The sequence below is a fragment of the Diabrotica virgifera genome, chromosome 2, assembly GCF_917563875.1.
Source record: "Diabrotica virgifera virgifera chromosome 2, PGI_DIABVI_V3a".
Classification (NCBI taxonomy): Eukaryota; Metazoa; Arthropoda; class Insecta; order Coleoptera; family Chrysomelidae; genus Diabrotica; species Diabrotica virgifera.
In genome coordinates this window covers 30,552,099-30,570,385 of record NC_065444.1, presented here as the reverse complement: position 1 = coordinate 30,570,385, position 18,287 = coordinate 30,552,099, and positions in this window count along the sequence as shown.

The window sequence follows — 18,287 nt, the reverse complement described above, 5'->3', positions numbered from 1 at the left end:
ACTATATATTTATTATTACTCTACTTTTTTTTATGACTTTTAATGACCTAATACTTGCTTTTTAATTTTATTATTGTATAGGTATTACTATTTAATAATAATTATATACACCTACTATTACTTAATTACTCATCAATAAAAAGTTAAATCTAAAAAAAAAATGGACAGATAACGAGATAACAAAAAATTACTTCTATATACAAACTTTAGCAAAGAGGAGGAATTTATTTTGTTACAAAAGAGAGAAATTTAATACATGAATGTGAAGAATAAAGGAAAGGTCGGTACAATATTTTATTTGTTAAAAATAATTTAAATTATCCAAATAATTGAGTATCATGTACAGGCAAGATAATGTTCATTTGCATTGCATATTTGCAGAACAAGGAAAAAAAAGATAGAAAGGGAAGAGGCAGAATATAAAAAAATAAAATTATTGTATTTAAAAATAAAACTAACTAATAGGGATGGATACCGCGCACCAAAAAAGTTGATTAATAGCAAGCTGAAAATTTGTTAACGGTGTCTGGTCAGACAAACTTTGATGTATGGGAACACTGGAAGTTTAAAAATTTGGAAAGTCAGATTAAGAGAACGTCCCATGTATTTTGTCGGACCGAACATCCAATTGATTTGTTACCCTTTCATTAAACTCTCATGCAAAAATCAGACTGCTATTACTAACCAACATGATTCCTGTCATTTGACATGTCCTTCGTGTTCCACTCATTAAAATGCCTAGTTGGTGATAAACACCAGTCTGATTTTTGCATGAGAGTTTAATGAAATGGAAACAAACCAATTGGAACTTCTGTCCGACAAAATATGTGGAACGTTTTGATAGTTCTACGTTCCAAATTTTTAACCTGTTCCACAATTAAAACTTTCCCCATTCCAGTGTTCCCATCCATCAAAGTTTGGCCGACTTGACACCATTAAGCTATTAACAAATTTTCAGCTTGCTATTAATCAACTTTTTTAGTATGTGGGATCTAGGTCTATAAAAAAATGGGATAAACAACAATAAATAAAAAGTACAATATATTCATTTTGCTTTTATTAATAAATATATTTACACTCTACCAACGTGTTCATTTATTAACACAGTTATATTGTTTTCTGAAATATTTTCATTATTTTTTATCGGTTGTAATTATTCATTGTTTGCTTCATCTTCAGTTTTATTCACAGGAAAATTGTCATCCATATCAATGGCAATATTATGAAGCACTCTAGTTGCAACAATCACAGTCAGATTTTCTAATTGTAGTCTCATTCCTAAGCGGAGTATACGAAATCTTCATTTCCACAAGCCATATTGCTGTTCTACTACTTTCCTTGTTCGTCACTGTCACCAACCAATATGTAATGGCCAAAGATACCACTTTCAAAATTCAAGGGCTTAGGGTCACACAAACATAACTACATTAAACTTCTTATTTAAGATTCACATGAACTTATGTCCACTTGCTTTAGTTCTGATTTGCACATGCATACTTAGGTACATAGATATAACGTTCATTTACTGTAACACTAATATTTCTGTAGATGAAAATAAAACAAATTGTCTACGTTTGTGTGATTCTAAGCCCCTGAATTATGCTTCAGTCTACTATTATTAAAATTGTCTTATTTGATGGCCACAGTACAACAATATCTCTAATTTTAAATTTTGCATCACTGACTAAACATTCAATGCAAAAAATGATTTTCTGGACCTGAAAATTTCTGCATCCTGGACACCTGCAGAATCTATTTTAATTAAAGTATAACCCATATTGCACTCATTATTCTAGGGAATGTAGCAATCTTGTAAAAATCTTCAACAGCTTTTCATCTCTTGATGATTCTTGCAATTGTAAAGGATATTATTTTTATAATTCTACTTGCTGAACCTCTGGACACTACCGTAAAATCAGCTACATTTAATTGCATACTTCCTGATTCATAAAATCCAACATAATTTGTTGCATGAGAGTAATGCATCCACCTCTAAAATAAATAAACAGCATTGGTTTTACTTAATATCAACAAATTTTTAGTCACTTACCTAATAGTAGGCAAAGTTATTTGGTTTTCTATTTAAGAAGGCACACAAAACTGTTTGTTTTCAACCTAAATCTTTGATAAAAATCCAGATCATCATATTATTGTTCAAAACGGTTTGTTCTTCATCTGTTCTGGTTCATTTTTGGTCTTCTGAATACAAGACATTTCTTGAACTAGACGTTTTAAAATAATACATAATTGTGCTTTTAAAGTACATCCTAGTAATATAATTATTATTATTGACTGTTATGTTAACCTTAAAAGTTAAATACAAAAACAACTGTGTTTTCAACTCAACAAAATAGGTTATGTACCCTTTAAAGGAGACTTTAGCAACTTAAAGGTCCGAAATCTGCACTTTAAAGTTAAAGAGGGCTTTTGATAAAAAGGGTCCTTTAACTTGATTATGAAATGAAAATCTCAAGTTAAAGGCAACTTTAAATTTAAAGCCTCCTTTAACTTCATTATGAAACCGGCCGTAAGGGTAAGTTTAATTTAATTGAACTAACTTGGGGATTAAAAATACAAGGTCTTAAATATTTACTAATTAATGGAACAGATTTTGCAAATATTTTCGAAGCATTTCTTTCACTTATGGCGAAATCATATCCAAGAGACATAAATGTGTGTCCTGTTCTTATCTTTTTTAGAGTTAAAAATAATAAAACGTATAAAATGAAACGTATACAATCTAGGTCTGTATTGAAACTGAATCACTGTACAATTCAGAGACAAAGTTTTAAATTGTTTTGCTTCCTCTTCTTTCGCATCTTCATCACAAGATACAGAATCACTTTCATTGTACCGATAGCCATCACTACCACTATATTCACTATTATCTTCAAATACAGAACTTCTTGATTCACTTTTCGTATCTTCAAATAATGTTTCAAGTCTTTTATAGGTGAAGTTCCTGCATCCTTATTATGTATTTGCAATGGTGACAACTCGACTGTAACTGTAACACTCCTTTGAAATTTACACTTAATACCTTTATTGTGATACAGTTTTTGAGGTAAAGCTTGTTGGTTTAATTCAGGTCCTGATTGAACTAAGTTTGTGAAATTAGGATCACACTGTCTCTTATCATCATTGTCCTCTAGAACAGACTTAGATGTAGAAGCGGCATCTTCAAGAAGTTGTCGTTTAACCCTTTTAAGGGCTGCTTCCCTCACACGCTGAGAAAAAGCTCGTTTTCTATCTAGCTGACAATCAAATATGTGCGGGACAACACCTTGCCTTTAGCCATTTTAATCGACGTTTTTAGTTCTGCTAGTAGAGTAAAAAAATGTTTGTTGGATATTCTGACAGTTGTGCTTTGGCATTCCGGCACTATATAGTACTTATATTAGGCAGATTTGTTTTCAATTTTGATAAAGTATATTATATACTAAATACACTAAATACAATAATATAAACACCGAGCAAACAACACAGTTAGACCGTCCGCACATGGGGCGACGCTCGAACTACTCGACTCGATTCCAGTCACATCACATAGGTCTCTCCCCGCCAGTAAAGTTCCTTCGTTGTGGCATTGAGCTCCGTACACGGAGCGTTTAGAATTGCAAATCTCCTCGTCTTGTACGGCTCTCGTCTCTTGCGATCCGTAGTGCACGAGAAAGTTCGAGTGAGACGCACGTTTTTAGTCATAATAGGTAGTTTATTTTGTTTCCTTCGTTTTTGTTGTTTTTTGCGCTGAATGAAATTTTACATTTATTTAAAGATCGGTGCATGTTATGTTCGTTGATTGTAATACTATTATTAGCTTTGTGGAAATATATACATATTGTTTGTAATGTAAAATTCTGAAAACATTGAACTTCTGTTTCTAGGTGTTTAATATAAAATTCGTTGGGGAAGTAGAAAAATACCCTCAATTGTATAATGCTTATTGTATACAAATTATACTAAAAATGTAACAATACCGTACTTTTTACAGATCGAAATAGTCGTTTTGGTTAATATATAAAAAATGCGTTCTTGCTGGTTGGAAGATGTGAGCAAACTGAATCGACAAGTATGCGGAGAGCAATCGCTTGTGCCGCAGGGTTCGTACAAGACGAGCAAGACGCGCGAACTTAGAGACGTGTCTTCGATTGACCCATGTGCGGACGGCCTTATTCGACACGCACAACCATCAATGGCAAAAAGCATTCCAGGTAATAGCTCACCGAACGGGCGAACGAGAGCAGTGGTTGGTGACGTCAGACCCCAGCTCGCGCTTTTGAAGTTGTTTGAAACGGAAATTTTGGGCGCGGAACTTTGATCAGTTGTTGTACGTACACAATTCATTGTTAAGGCGTAATATTTTGAATATAACATTTTTAAACATAAATTAACAATTTTATGCAAAAATATTTTTATATGCAAGTTCCCTACTGAAATGCGTTAAGTCGATTTATTGTATTTCGGTTTAATTTCCATGATTTAGTTCCATATAGACGGAGATCTAGAGCCAAAAAATCATCGTCATAAGTAATATGGAGTTTTTCCTGTGAAATGTGTCCATTGTATATTGACAATTATGACCCCTTTCAGGCTGACACCTCAGTGGATACAGGAAGTAGCATTAAGGGATGAAAGGGAAAAGTTAGTGCAGTCATTAAAGGTTTTCACCTCCTATTTTGTTAAACCTCCATCGATTTGCATGAAAATTGGTGACTAGTTAGAGCATACCTCAAGAAATAAAACTGATTTGGTGCCAACTTGCACTTTTACCCTGGTGGTGAATACCACCCCTTCCCGCGGGAGAAAACAATTTTATTAAAAATAACCACACAAATCGATAGGGGGACAAATTTTAAGTAAAATTTGATATACATATCATGTTATTAAAATAAATCAATACTTTTTGAGTAAAGATCAAATATTTGTCTATTTAAGAGCATATGCGTGAAGTTACGGATGATAAAAAGAACATATTAATTAATTGTATGTTAGTAAAATAGTATTTTTATATTATTTCGATATTTAATTGAATTTTTTCCATCAATATAAACTAAATATGTCCAGAAACTGGGGGTGCCCAATAATGGATACATTTGACATATTCGAATACACTTCTTCTTCTTCAGGTGCCATCTCCGCTACGGAGGTTGGCAATCATCATAGCTATTTTAATTTTTGAGGCAGTAGCTCTAAATAGTTGTTTTGAGCTGCATCCAAACCATTCTCTCAGATTCTTCAGCCACGAAATTCGTCTTCTGCCGATGCTTTTTCTGCCATCTATCTTTCCCTGCATTATGAGTCGCAGGATGCCATACTTCTCGCCCCGCATCACATGTCCGAGGTACTGTAGTTTTCTTTCTTTAATTGTAAGTTCAACTTCCTTCTCTTTACCTATTCTTCTCAGTACTTCATTGTTCGTAACTCTATCTACCCAGGAAACCCTCATAATTCTTCTATACGTCCACATTTCAAAGGCGTTAAGTCGTCTCATTGTCTCTACATTTAACGTCCATGATTCCAGTCCATAGTATAGTACACTATATACGTAACATTTTGTTAGGCGTACTTTAATACACTTCTGCTAAATTTATAATATCGAAATAATATAAAAATAATATTTTAGTAACATACAATTAATTAATATGTTCCTTTTATAATTCGTAACTTCACGCATGTGCTCTTAAACAGACAAATCTTTGATCTTTAATAACTTAAAAAGTATTGATTTATTTTAATAACATGATATAACAAATTTTACTTATAATTTGTCCCTCTATCGATTTGTGGGGTTATTTTTAATAAAATAGTTTTCACCCACGAGAAGGGGTGATATCCACCCCCCAGGGTAAAAGTGCAAGTTGGCACCAAATAATTTTTATTTCTTGGGGTATGCTCTAACTAGTCACCAATTTTCATGCAAATCGATGGAGGTTTAACAAAATAGGAGGTGAAAACCTTTAATGACCGCACTAACTTTCCCTTTTCATCACTTATTGCTACTTCCTGTATCCACTGAGGTGTCAGCCTGAAAGGGGTCACAATTATCAATATACCATAGACACATTTCACATGCCAAACTCCATATTACTTATGACGATGATTTTTCGGCTCTAGCTCTTAGACTAATAGCATATTGTGTACATAACATTTTTAATTAGCCTTATTCTGAGGGCCAATATCAAATCTTTGCTGCATAAAATCTTTTTCATTTTTACGAAGTTGGCACGTGCTTTTTCAATTCTCACTCTTATTTCTACAGTATAATCGTTATATTATCGTTCCCAATAGTATATTGTACAATAAGTGAGAAAAGAGAGATATTTCTCACGAGCGCAGAAGTTTGTTGGCACGAAGCGAGTGCTGCAAATCAGAGGGAGAAATATGTCATTTTCTCAAGTGTTGTACACTGTACTTCTTCTATGGATGCGTTGTTGTAAAGAGTTCAAAATTAAATAATTTAGGTGCTTTTAGGTACATTATATGCCTAAATTGAAATAAAATACATAATATAAGTATGTATTCAATATTCTTAATATTTATTTACTTTATTTATTTATATAAAATTATAACCAATTATATTTGAACAGTTTTGGAATTCCTGGTATATTTTGTAATTCCTGGTAAGTTTTGTTTCAACACATTTTGTTTGACAAAAATAATTGTGTTTGTATTGTGCATGTTACCATGGAAACCGCGATCATATGTATGGAAATCGGCGGATAATCATCATCATCTATTTAATCGAGGGCCCGCTTGATTGGCAATTAAAAAAAATTAAGGCTTTTTCGATATTGTATTGCAAAAAACTCTTCGGGATTTCATCAATCGATGTTCAAAGAATATCTTCTTACCTTGGCAACATCAAAATTTTCAGTTTTTCACATAGTTTCTTAGGATTAAAAATGGCCGATTTCGCAATGTTTAAATTTTTAATCGCTTATATGTCAAAAACTATCAGCTTTAAAGAAAATTCACTAAAGACTTTTTCTGTTTGAAATGATTCAAACAACCTAAAAAAACTTTGTTCGATGCAAAAAATAATAATTTTAGGAAAAAAACGAAAAAAAAAAACGTTTAAAAAAATTTTGACCCACTTTTGGACCTGGCAACATGCAAATTTGTTAAAAGGGGTCCTTTTTGAGTAAAATTGTGCAAAAAATCCGAATCGGAATATTTTTCCTAGCGGATGCGCAGTGGCTTTCTGGACTATTAATACATTTGTCATTTCGAAGATCTTTCAATATGATTCTTAAAGACTTGTTTAATTACTTAAGAATTCTTGCTAATTCTTTTGTTAATTATGATGGACGCATATTTATCCTTAATATTTATTAGTTTTTAATGCCTCGTTACATTTATATGAAGTGTCGCAATAAATGTGGTATAAAAATAAATATGAGCACTATGTAAACGGAAAGACCATAATTCAAATCTAAATTACAAAAGCTAATAAGATATTACAGAAAATTATAAATCAGTAACACCACATCTAAAGCATGATAAACACTTAAAACATTTAACGGCAGATAAATTAATCATGAAAACACAATTGATGACAAGTGGGATCCTGAAGGAAAATCAGAGAAGCGAAATAAAAAGAAGCAATGGAAAGATATAGGTCTGAAGGATGGGAGTGAAATTATTCTCGAAGAACTGAAAAATCTTTTCAACGAATGCCTTTATAAAGAAGTCCCAGATGATTGGAAAGAAAGTTTGACAATAATTCTCTTCAAAAAAGGAGACAGGGGAGATCTGAAGAACTATAGGCCAATCTCCTTGCTGTCTTAAATGTACAAACTGTTTATGAGAATAATAACCAATATGATTATCGTCGAAACTTGATAACCGGTAGCGCAGGCAGGATTCAGAAAGGTTTACCTTACAGCTGATCATCTTCTTACAGTCAGAACGCTAATAGAGAAAGCCAGTGAATAGGTATCATTTGAACTTATACATTGGCTATTGGCTTCGCTGATTATGAATGAAAAGGCATTCGACTCCATAGAACTTTGGGCAATAGAGACAGCTATGAACAACTGTAGGATAGATTCTCGATACAGAATGCTCGTACATAATATTTACAAGAAAGCTACAATGAAAATACAAATAGATGAGAAATCCAGAGCTATACCAATCAACAGAGGAGTTCGCCAAGGAGACGTTATTTCACCAAAGCTATTTACAATGGGACTGGAAGACGTGTTCAAAGACATTAACTGGGTATAGATAAAGGAATAAATGTAAATGGAAGAGAAGAAAACTGAGTCATTTGAAAAATGCTGACGACATTGTAATATTCGCTATAAGTTTCGAAGAATTACGGACCATGGTGACGCAACTATTTCAAGCTTCGGAAAAAGTAGGTCTTAAGATGCACTTAGAAAAAACAATAATACAGTCGAACCCGCTTATTAGAATACCTGTTATGGGAATATCCCGGTTTAAGGAATAGAAATTTGAGATCCCGAAACGTTTCTACTAGCACACAATGATCTGTTATTAGGATAACCCGGTTATACGAATACTTTTGCTTGGCACCAAGGCTATTCGAATAAGCGGGTTCGACTGTAATGCCGAATACACCGAACTTTAGAAAAATAACGTCGAATGACATAAATTTAGAAACAGTAAGCGAACACATCTACCTGGGAGAGATAATGAAAGTTAGCAAAGAAAATAAACAAAAACAAAAATGTAAAAACACAGACAAAAATGCTAGGTCTGGAAAGTAACACAGAAAAAACAAAAATAATGACTCAGACGAGAAGAAATATAGTCCCACAAAACATTGTACATGAAGATGACATTGAAACGGTTGGAAAGTTTACATACCTGGGAGTAGAAATATATGCCGACGGATCAGAAGATGGAGAAATACGGAAGAGAATCTCTCTCTCTTGTCGTTTCCCCATTACTGAGGATCGTGATTCCTTCCAATATTCCTAACAATGTTTCTCCATTGGTCTCTATCTTCAGCTGCTCTAAGAGCTTCGCAGAATGAGTTTCCAGCTGAATTCTTTATTTGGTCGGACCATCTAGTTGGTGATCGTCCTCTTGATCTTCTCCCCGGAACGTTTCCAGAAACAATTAATCTCTCCAAACTGTCGTAACCTCTGCGAAGCACGTGACCAAAGAGAATAACGCACGCAAACATATATTTCGGTCTAAAAGTGTCCACCGAAATACAATGATGAGAATCTATAACACTTTAATTCGACCAATAACATGCTATGGCAGTGAAGCCTGGGTCCTGAAAGAAACATCCAAAAACAAACTCGACACATTCGAAAGGAAAGTACTGAGGAGAATACTAGGACCTATGAGGGAAAACGGAATCTTCAGAAGTCGACACAACAACGAACTTTATCAACTTTATAAGGAAGCACCCCTGCCAGACTTCATTAGAATACAAAGATTGCAATGGGCCGGACATATGATAAGAATGGGAGAGGTTAGGCTACCAAAAATAGCACTGAATGCTAGAATGCAGGGAAAGAGACCGGTTGGAATGCCAAGAAAGCGCTGGGAAGACATAGTAAACAGCGACGCACAAGCCCTTTTAGGAGTCCGTGTATGGAGAAGAGCAGCCACAGACAAGCAAGGGTGAAGGCAAAAAATAAAGGAGTCCAAGGCTCAATTTGGGCTGTAGTGCCGTAGAAGAAGAAGAAAAAGAATTTCGAGTTTATAAATGCTGTTGTTACGAGAGAGGCTTTGTTCCCAGTACAAGTCTTATTCCAGAGATGCAGAGACGTCATTTACGACGTAACATACAGCACACCAAGATGATGCAAATACTAAGAAAAAATCAGAAATTAACAACCAAGATCTAAAAATATGAGAAACTGGAATCACACTTGATGCGTGAAGTGAGGCAAGGCTGTATTTTGTCTCCTATAATCTTCAATTACTCTAAAATAATATGTATTTAGTAAAGCTTACCAAAAAACTGAAGAGGCATTATAATAAAGAGATACCGCCTAAACAGCATCAGATATGCAGATGACACCATAGTATTTACGGATAACCTAGAAAAAGGAAGGCCCGGAATGAGATGGTTGGACGACGTCGAGGACGACTTGAAAAGCATAAATATAAGAGAATGGAAGAGAAGGGCACAGGAGAGATCTGAATGGAAGGACATAGCCCGACAAGCAAAAACCCATTCATGGTTATGATGCCAAAAGAAGAAGTGTAGGGATAATATGGTGTATTCCACGAATATACGACTGTTTTTAATTATCGCGACAACGAATATTTTAGTGTGCAACATAAGAAGTACGAAAGTTTTTTTTTTTTTTTTTTTATTAACAAAAATCGCATCAGCCAAATTGGCTATTAGCGAAACAATAGTGGTGAACAATAATTTTTAATACATTTGTGTTTTTATATATTGTATAAAATGTTAATTGCACTTAGGAACCTCTTTAAATTTGACATATTGCACTGTAGGCCTAAAATGTCACTCAGTTTGTTTGGTATATTGTACAATATGCGCTTTGGCGTTAATGCTGCGCAATTCTCCAATAAATGTTTGATTGTTAACTTTTCTTCACAGTTGTCACATCTTGGTTCTTGTTTGTAGGAAAAAACATGACTATTAGTTAATCGCGTATGACCCAATCGGAGTCGCGTTAATATTACCTGGTCTCTCCGGCTTGTTGGTAATGTTGGCCAGGGTTTTATCGATTTTTTAATTTCGCGTAGCTTGGCCGATGACACTTTCCACTTTTCTTCCCACATATACCGCACTTTACGTTTGACCGCCGCTTTCACATCCGCACTCGTAAATGTTTCCGTACACTCCGCACTATCACTAGTTGCAGCTTCTTTTGCAGCGTTGTCTGCCTCTTCATTTCCTTGAATTCCAATATGGGATGGTATCCAGAGGAATATGATAATTTTTCCATTCAGTTGAGCGGTATGAACTTCTTGTTTTATTTTGATAACCAAAGGATTAGATGGGTAGACATATTGGATTGACTGTACCGAACTTAGAGAGTCTGTGAGTATGATATATTTGGTATTACTGGACGCATTGACAGCAAGGGTGGCCTGGTATAGAGCGTATAATTCAGCAGAGTAAATAGAGTACTCTGAAGGGAGTTTGTATTTATTTGTTGATGTTGGGGTTATGACTGCAGCACCAGTGCCTTCATTTGATTTAGATGCATCGGTGTATACTTGTGTATACTCCTTGTAATTGCGGAGTATATCATTGAAGGCGGATTTGATTAACTGTGGGTTTGTTGAATGTTTATCGAAAGAAATGAGGTCTGTTAGGCACTGAGGGTTCTTTATTTGCCACGGAGGAATTGAGGACAGTTTGGAAGGAAAGCATTCTGGGAACGCATAGTTTATTTGATTTAAGTAGCTTCTAATTCTTGCGTAGAAGGGTTTGGCCGTTCTTGGTTTATTTATGAAGAGATTTGGGAACTTTTCTGTAAAACAATTTTGTATAGTAGGGTTTTTTGAGTTACACCTGATTTTTGCGGCGTATGCTACACTTAAATAAACTCTTCTGTCTTCTAAGGAGGGTTCTCCAACTTCACAATACAGACTTTCGATTGGTGTTGTGCGAAAAGCTCCAGATATTATACGTAAAGCGAGATTGTGAAGACTGTCAAGTTTTTTCAGCAGCGTCTTAGCCGCTGTAGAATACACAGTAGACCCATAATCTAATTTTGATCTGATTAATGTTCTGTATAACATTAAAAGTGTTTGGCGATCCGCACCCCATTCTTTATTGGCCAGAGTTTTTAGAAGATTTAGTCGCTTGTGACAAGATAACATCAGATTTGTTATATGAAGTTTCCAGCTTAAGGTTTCTTCGAATGTCATGCCCAAGAACTTAATTGACGTTGCACGCTTTAGGTTTTCATCACATAGTCTTAGGTTGGGGATATTTGTGACGTTTCTCTTTGAAAACAAGATGAAGCGAGTTTTTTCAGCGGAAAAACAGAAACCTGTTTTTTGTGACCAGATTTCTAAGTCTTGTATAAAGTTCTGTGTATGACGAAATATATTTTGTATATTTTTACCTTTGCAGAAAACTACAAGATCATCTGCGTAGACTCGTGCCTTTACAGGCGATTTTAGGTTTTTGAGGATATCATTGATTGCCACTATGAAGAGAGTAGGACTTATAACCGAGCCTTGAGGGATACCATTTTCTGGATACATTATATCTGATGTTATGTTATTTGTCCTAACTCTGAAAGTTCTATTTTGAAGGAAATTTTTAATAAAGAATAGGCTGTGACCTTGAATGTTCCAACTATGTAATTTTTTTATTATATAGTCGTGCCAGGCTGTATCGAAAGCTCTTGATATGTCAAAGAAAACCGCTAGACATTTACCCCCTAGTGCGAATGCTTCAGAAATGTCACTCTCCAAATCTATGATATTATCTATAGTTGACCTTTGGTCTCTAAAACCACTTTGTTCTGGAATAATCAAATCTTGTCTCTCCAAGTGCCATCTTAGTCTATTGTTAATAATCTTTTCTAGTAACTTACACATGGCGCATGTTAAAGATATCGGTCTGTATGACTCGGGACTTGTCTTAATACTATTAGGTTTTTGTATAGGTATTACTATGGATTCATGCCATTTTTCAGGAAATTTGTGTTGAAGCCAAATAATGTTAAACAGATCTAGAAGTTGTTTGTGAGCGCTCGCTGGAAGGTGTTTAATAAAAATACTAGGAATATCGTCCGGGCCAGCGCTAGTTTCTTTAATATTTGATAATGCTTCCGTATACTCTAATTGAGAAATGGGTAAATTTAACGGTTCATCTGTGTTAGGAGTAATGCTAATTTTCTTATTTTCTTCATGTTGTTTGTAATTAATGAAAGATTTTTTATAATTAATATTACTGGATCGGTTTTTGTATGTGTTAGCAAGGATTTTAGCAATCTCAGTATTACTAGTAACTGCCTTTCCATTTCTCTCGAGGCTTTTGATATTCTGATTGCTGTTTAATCCAGATATTCTTCTGACTTTGTTCCATACTTCAGTCATGGGAGTGTTTGCATTTAACGTTGATACATATTGAGTCCATGACTGGCGTTTGGCATTTCTAGTTGTCTTCTTGGCTATTGCACGTTGTTTTGTATATTCAATTTTATTCTCGAGAGTCTTGTAGCGCTTGTATTTGTTAAAAGCTCTTTTGCTAGATTCAACTGCTGTTTTGCATTCATGGTTCCACCATGGGACGGGGTTGCGTTGTTTTATGTATGAAGTTTTTCCTATTGCTCTTTCTGCTGCTTCTGTGATAATGGTAACAATGTTCTTAAGGGTCTCGTCTATGTTTGAGGTGCTTTTAAATGTGGTCATACTGCTTTCGACTAAATTTGAAAAAAGATTCCAGTTAGGATTTTTTAAATTCCATTTTGGGGTAAATGTCCGTCCACGTTGGTTTTTGTTGTTATGAATAAAAATTGGGTAGTGATCACTGTTATACAAGAAATCCAGCCTATCCCAGGTGAGCTGTGGGGTCAGACCTGGTTCGCATATCGTAAGGTCTATACATGAAGATTCACCGTTCTGTATATTAAATCTAGTGGGTCTGCCGTCGTTTAAGACTGAAAGGTTGGACTGTTCAAATATCTCTTCCAGCAATCTTCCTCTGGTATTTATAGTAGAAGAGCCCCATGAAAAGTTGTGAGCATTAAAATCGCCCAAAATAAGCCTGGGTTGGGGAATTTGTTGTAAGAGTTCAGTTAATGCTTCTGAGTCTACTTGCGTTGATGAAGGTAAGTATAAGTTACAAACGTAGATATTTGGACTCGAGTTAACTTTAATGCAAATTGCTTCTAGATTAGTTTGGAGAGGAACTACTGTAGTTTCAATTGACTTTTTTACAAAGATAGCTACTCCACCACTGGCTTTATCTTGGTTAGTTCTGTTTTTGCAGTAATTTTTAAATTTTTTTAAAGCTTGTATGTTTTCATTTTTGAAATTAGTCTCCTGAAGACAAATTATATCTGGATTGTGTCTGGACAGAATTATTTGGAGCATTGGAAGGTTATTATAGAAACCGTTAATGTTCCACTGCAAAATTGATGAGAAGCCCATTTATAATAAATAAAACTGAAATTTGGGATTGTCACAGAAGTTCATGACTCTATTCTTGAGAAAACTCACTTTCAGTCTCTGATGCCTCAGTATCCGAGTAAGCCATCTGTAAATGCTTCAATAGTTTCTTTCTAATTTTTGTACATCTAGCTTTAATCGATCTTTGTTTGAAATACGGGTATATTGCTGTTAGCATTTTCACTAAAGCTTCAAATTCGCTAGTGTAGTTTTTTATGATGCTGACTGGGTCCTGTGCACCATAAACATTTTCAAATAGATCGGATATTTGATCAAAATCAAGAACAAATGAAGGGTTTTGCTCTGAGATGAATGCCTTGGTCGGTTCCATGAGTACGTGAGTTGGAGTCTTTCCCTTACTTTTCTTTGGTTTTTTAGCTGGAGCAACATTAGGTTTAACAAATGGTTCAAGACTTTGGTTTTCTGAATTAGCATCTTGCGCTAGAGGAGGTGTAACAATGTCATCCAAACTGCGTTTTGAGCTATTTTGTGTGGACTGGGTTGTATCTATATTGATAATTGGTTGTGAGGTTGGAGTTTTTGAGGGGTTGGTTGAAAGTATTTCGGAAGGTATGGGTTGCGAAGATGATTGGGAGTGGGGGTTTTGGTTATAATTTTCAGAAACTGATTCTTGGATTGTTTTGCAATTTGCTGCAGTGTGGCCTGGCCTTTTACATGAAAAACAGATCAAGGAATCTTGTGCAAAATAAATTCTATAGTTGGTGTTATCATAATTCATTAATATGGATTCAGGTATTGGGGCAAGCGGTGGTGTGATAAAGATTTGTCGTCTAAAACTATAAATGTGGTTGAATTCCGGCAAACCGGCGCTTATCTTGAGAAATGACATGGGAGACATGGGTTGAAGGCCCAATTTTTCAATTTCTTGAATTAATACAGCATGCGGTATGGAGGGACAAGCGTTTGACAGAATTAGCCTTTGTGATGGAGTGATTAGTTTGCGTGCTTGGACTTTTTGGTTATTAATTTCTATGGATCCTCCATAGTTATTCATGAAATTTTCAACGACATTTTTGTTTGCAAGGTACATACACACTCTGTTGTTAGAAAGCCTTGAGGAAAATAGGATATTTTTGGGCTCGATCAACTTTCCTAGTGAAATCAGATAATCTTGAAGTTTAAGGTTTTCAATGGATGGGAATACAATGGCTTGTTCTTTTGTTGGAAATTGTTGTTCAATCAAAGCAGTAGAATAAGTTTTAGTAGTGTTTTCCATTTGGGCGCTCCTGTAGTCAGAAGTCCCGGCAGTCGGATTTGACATATTTTATTTATTATTCAAAACTAAGTAAATCCTGAAATACGGACCTGTCTTACAACAGGTGATTTTATCATGTCGTTATAGATAACGAATAAACGTGTTTAGGGTTTTTTGTATCAAACCGACTTCTGATAAATAATAAATTCCAGTGAAATAACTTGGCTTTATATAATTTTAAAGAGTACTTACGTACAATAATTGAACGCACTATAATACACTTATATATGCGAAAATAAAATTTTTTTACTCATTAGCTACTATCTAAATAACTATTTTGTTTGGAGCTGACAAATACGCACCAACTAGTATACCTGCCAGGACCGAACTCTCAAGAAGTACGAAAGTATTTTGCTCTAATAATTACTCCAATAAACAACAATATAATTTGCAATTTACTTTCGTTCTTCATATTTTGCACAGTAAAATATTCGTTGTCGCGATAATCCAAGAGGGTCGTATATTCATGGAATGGGGTATAGTAAATTTTATTGTACTTTTACTAAGTAAAAACATATTATCTCTATTTGTACTATTTAAAAACGTTTACTATTACATGTTTAATAAAATATTTAGTTTAACACTATGCCATTGATGTGAATCGTAATTTTTGATAATTAAAATTACACTATACCAAAACCTCCAATTACTAAATGTAGGTATACAGGGTGTCCCGAAAAGATTGGTCTTAAATTATACCACACATTCTGGGGTCAAAAATAGTTCGATTGAACTTACCTTAGTACAAATGTGCTCATAAAAAAAGTTACAGCCCTTTGAAGTTACAAAATGAAAATCGATTTTTTTCAATATATCGAAAACTATTAGAGATTTTTATTGAAAATGGACATGTATCATTCTTATGGCAGCAACATCTTAAAAAAAAAAGTAAAATTTGTGCACCCCATAAAAATTTATGGGGGTTTTGTTCCCTTAAACCCCCCCCAAACTTTTGTGTTCGTTCCAATTAATTCATTATTGTGGTACCATTAGTTAAACACAACGTTTTTAAACCTTTTTTGCCTCTTAGTTTTTTTTTCGATAAGCCAGTTTTTATCGAGATGCGGCTTCTTTTTGAATATATTTACATAAAAATTTTATGGGGATTTTGTTCCTTTAAACCCCCCAAATGTTTGTGTACGTTCCAATTAAACTATTATTGTGGTACCATTAGTTAAACACAGTGTTTTTAAAATTTTTTTGCCTCTTAGTCTTTTTTTGATAAGTCACCTTTTATCGAGATGCGGCTTCTTTTTCAAAATATATACCTAAAAATGTAAACTATAAATAAATTTTCAGTAACAGGTCTATAATCGTACTTAACCATATACAAATATGTGGTGGAATCGACAAATATTCAAAATATCTCGATAAACACTGGCTTATCGAAAACGTACTAGGAGGCAAAAATGTTTTACAAACATTGTGTTTAACTAATAGTGCCACAATAATAATTTAATTGGAACGTACACAGAAGTTTGGGGGGTTGAAGGGAACAAAACCCCCATACATTTTATAGGGTACACAAATTTCACTTTATTTTTTTAAGATGTTGCTGCTATAAGAATGATGTGTCCATTTTCAATAAAAAATCTCTAAGAGTTTTCGATATAAGTATGAAAAAAAAAATCGATTTTCGTTTTGTAACTTCAAAGCGCTGTAACTTTTTTTATGAGCACATTTGTACTAAGGTAAGTGAGGTTCAATCAATCTATTTTTGACCCCAGAATCTGTGGTATAATTTAATATGCCAATCTTTTCGGGACACCCTGTATAACGGTAAATCATTTAAACATGCTATTATTACTATAGGTGCGTAAACAAAAGAGTAAATAATTTCCACCATTATTTATAATTACCGATAAATACTTTCTCCTTAGTCGAGTATCATTAAGTTAGTAAGACTATAAGTTAGTCAGACTGTAATTCTTTTTTTAATGTCTTTTCTGAATACTGAAAAACTTTTTTAACACCTTTTTTTTATTTGCTAAGTGCTACAATCTGATCATTGACCAATGAGTAACTTTTTATCTATCCTATCTTACCAATCCTATCTTACTTAATCTAAGAGTCACACTTTGATGTCTTTTTTCTTTTTCTTATTCTTCTACGGCACTACAGCCTAAATTGAGCCTTGGCCTCCTTCATTTTTTGCCTCCACCCTTGCTTGTCTGTGGCTGCTCTTCTCCATACACGGACTAGCTGTGTCTTCCCAGCGCTTTCTTGGCATTCCAACCGGTCTCTTTCCCTGCATTCTTGCATTCAGTGCTCTTTTTGCTATCCTCTCCCATTCTTATCACATGTCCGGCCCATTGCAATTTTTGTATTATAATGAAGTCTGACAGGGGTGTTGTCTTATAAAGTTGATAAAGCTCGTTGTTGTATCGGCTTCTGAAGATTCCGTTTTCCATCACAGGTCCTAGTATTCTCCTCAGTACTTTCCTTTCGAATGTGTCGAGTTTGTTTTTGAATGTTTCTTTCAGGACCCATGCTTCACTGCCGTAGCATGCAATTGGTCGAATTAAGGTTTTATAGATTCTCATCTTTGTATTTCGGTGAACATGTTTAGACCGAAATATATGGGAGAGAACAAAATAAACTCTGTTTGCCTGCGATATTATCTTTCGTATTTCTCCATCTTCTGATCCGTCCGCATATAGTTCTACTCCCAGGTATGTAAACTTTCCAACCGTTTCAATGTCATCTGCATGTATAATGTTTTGTGGGACTATATTTCTTCTCGTCTGTATCATTATTTTTGTTTTTCTGTGTTAATTTCCAGACCTAGCCTTTTTGTTTGCGTTTTCAACTCTGCGTATGTTTCCTGTGCTCCTATTGATGTTCTACTCATAAGATTAATATCATCGGCATAAGCGGCCAGTTGAACCGTTCGGTTGGTCAGTAGGTTTCCTCGTCC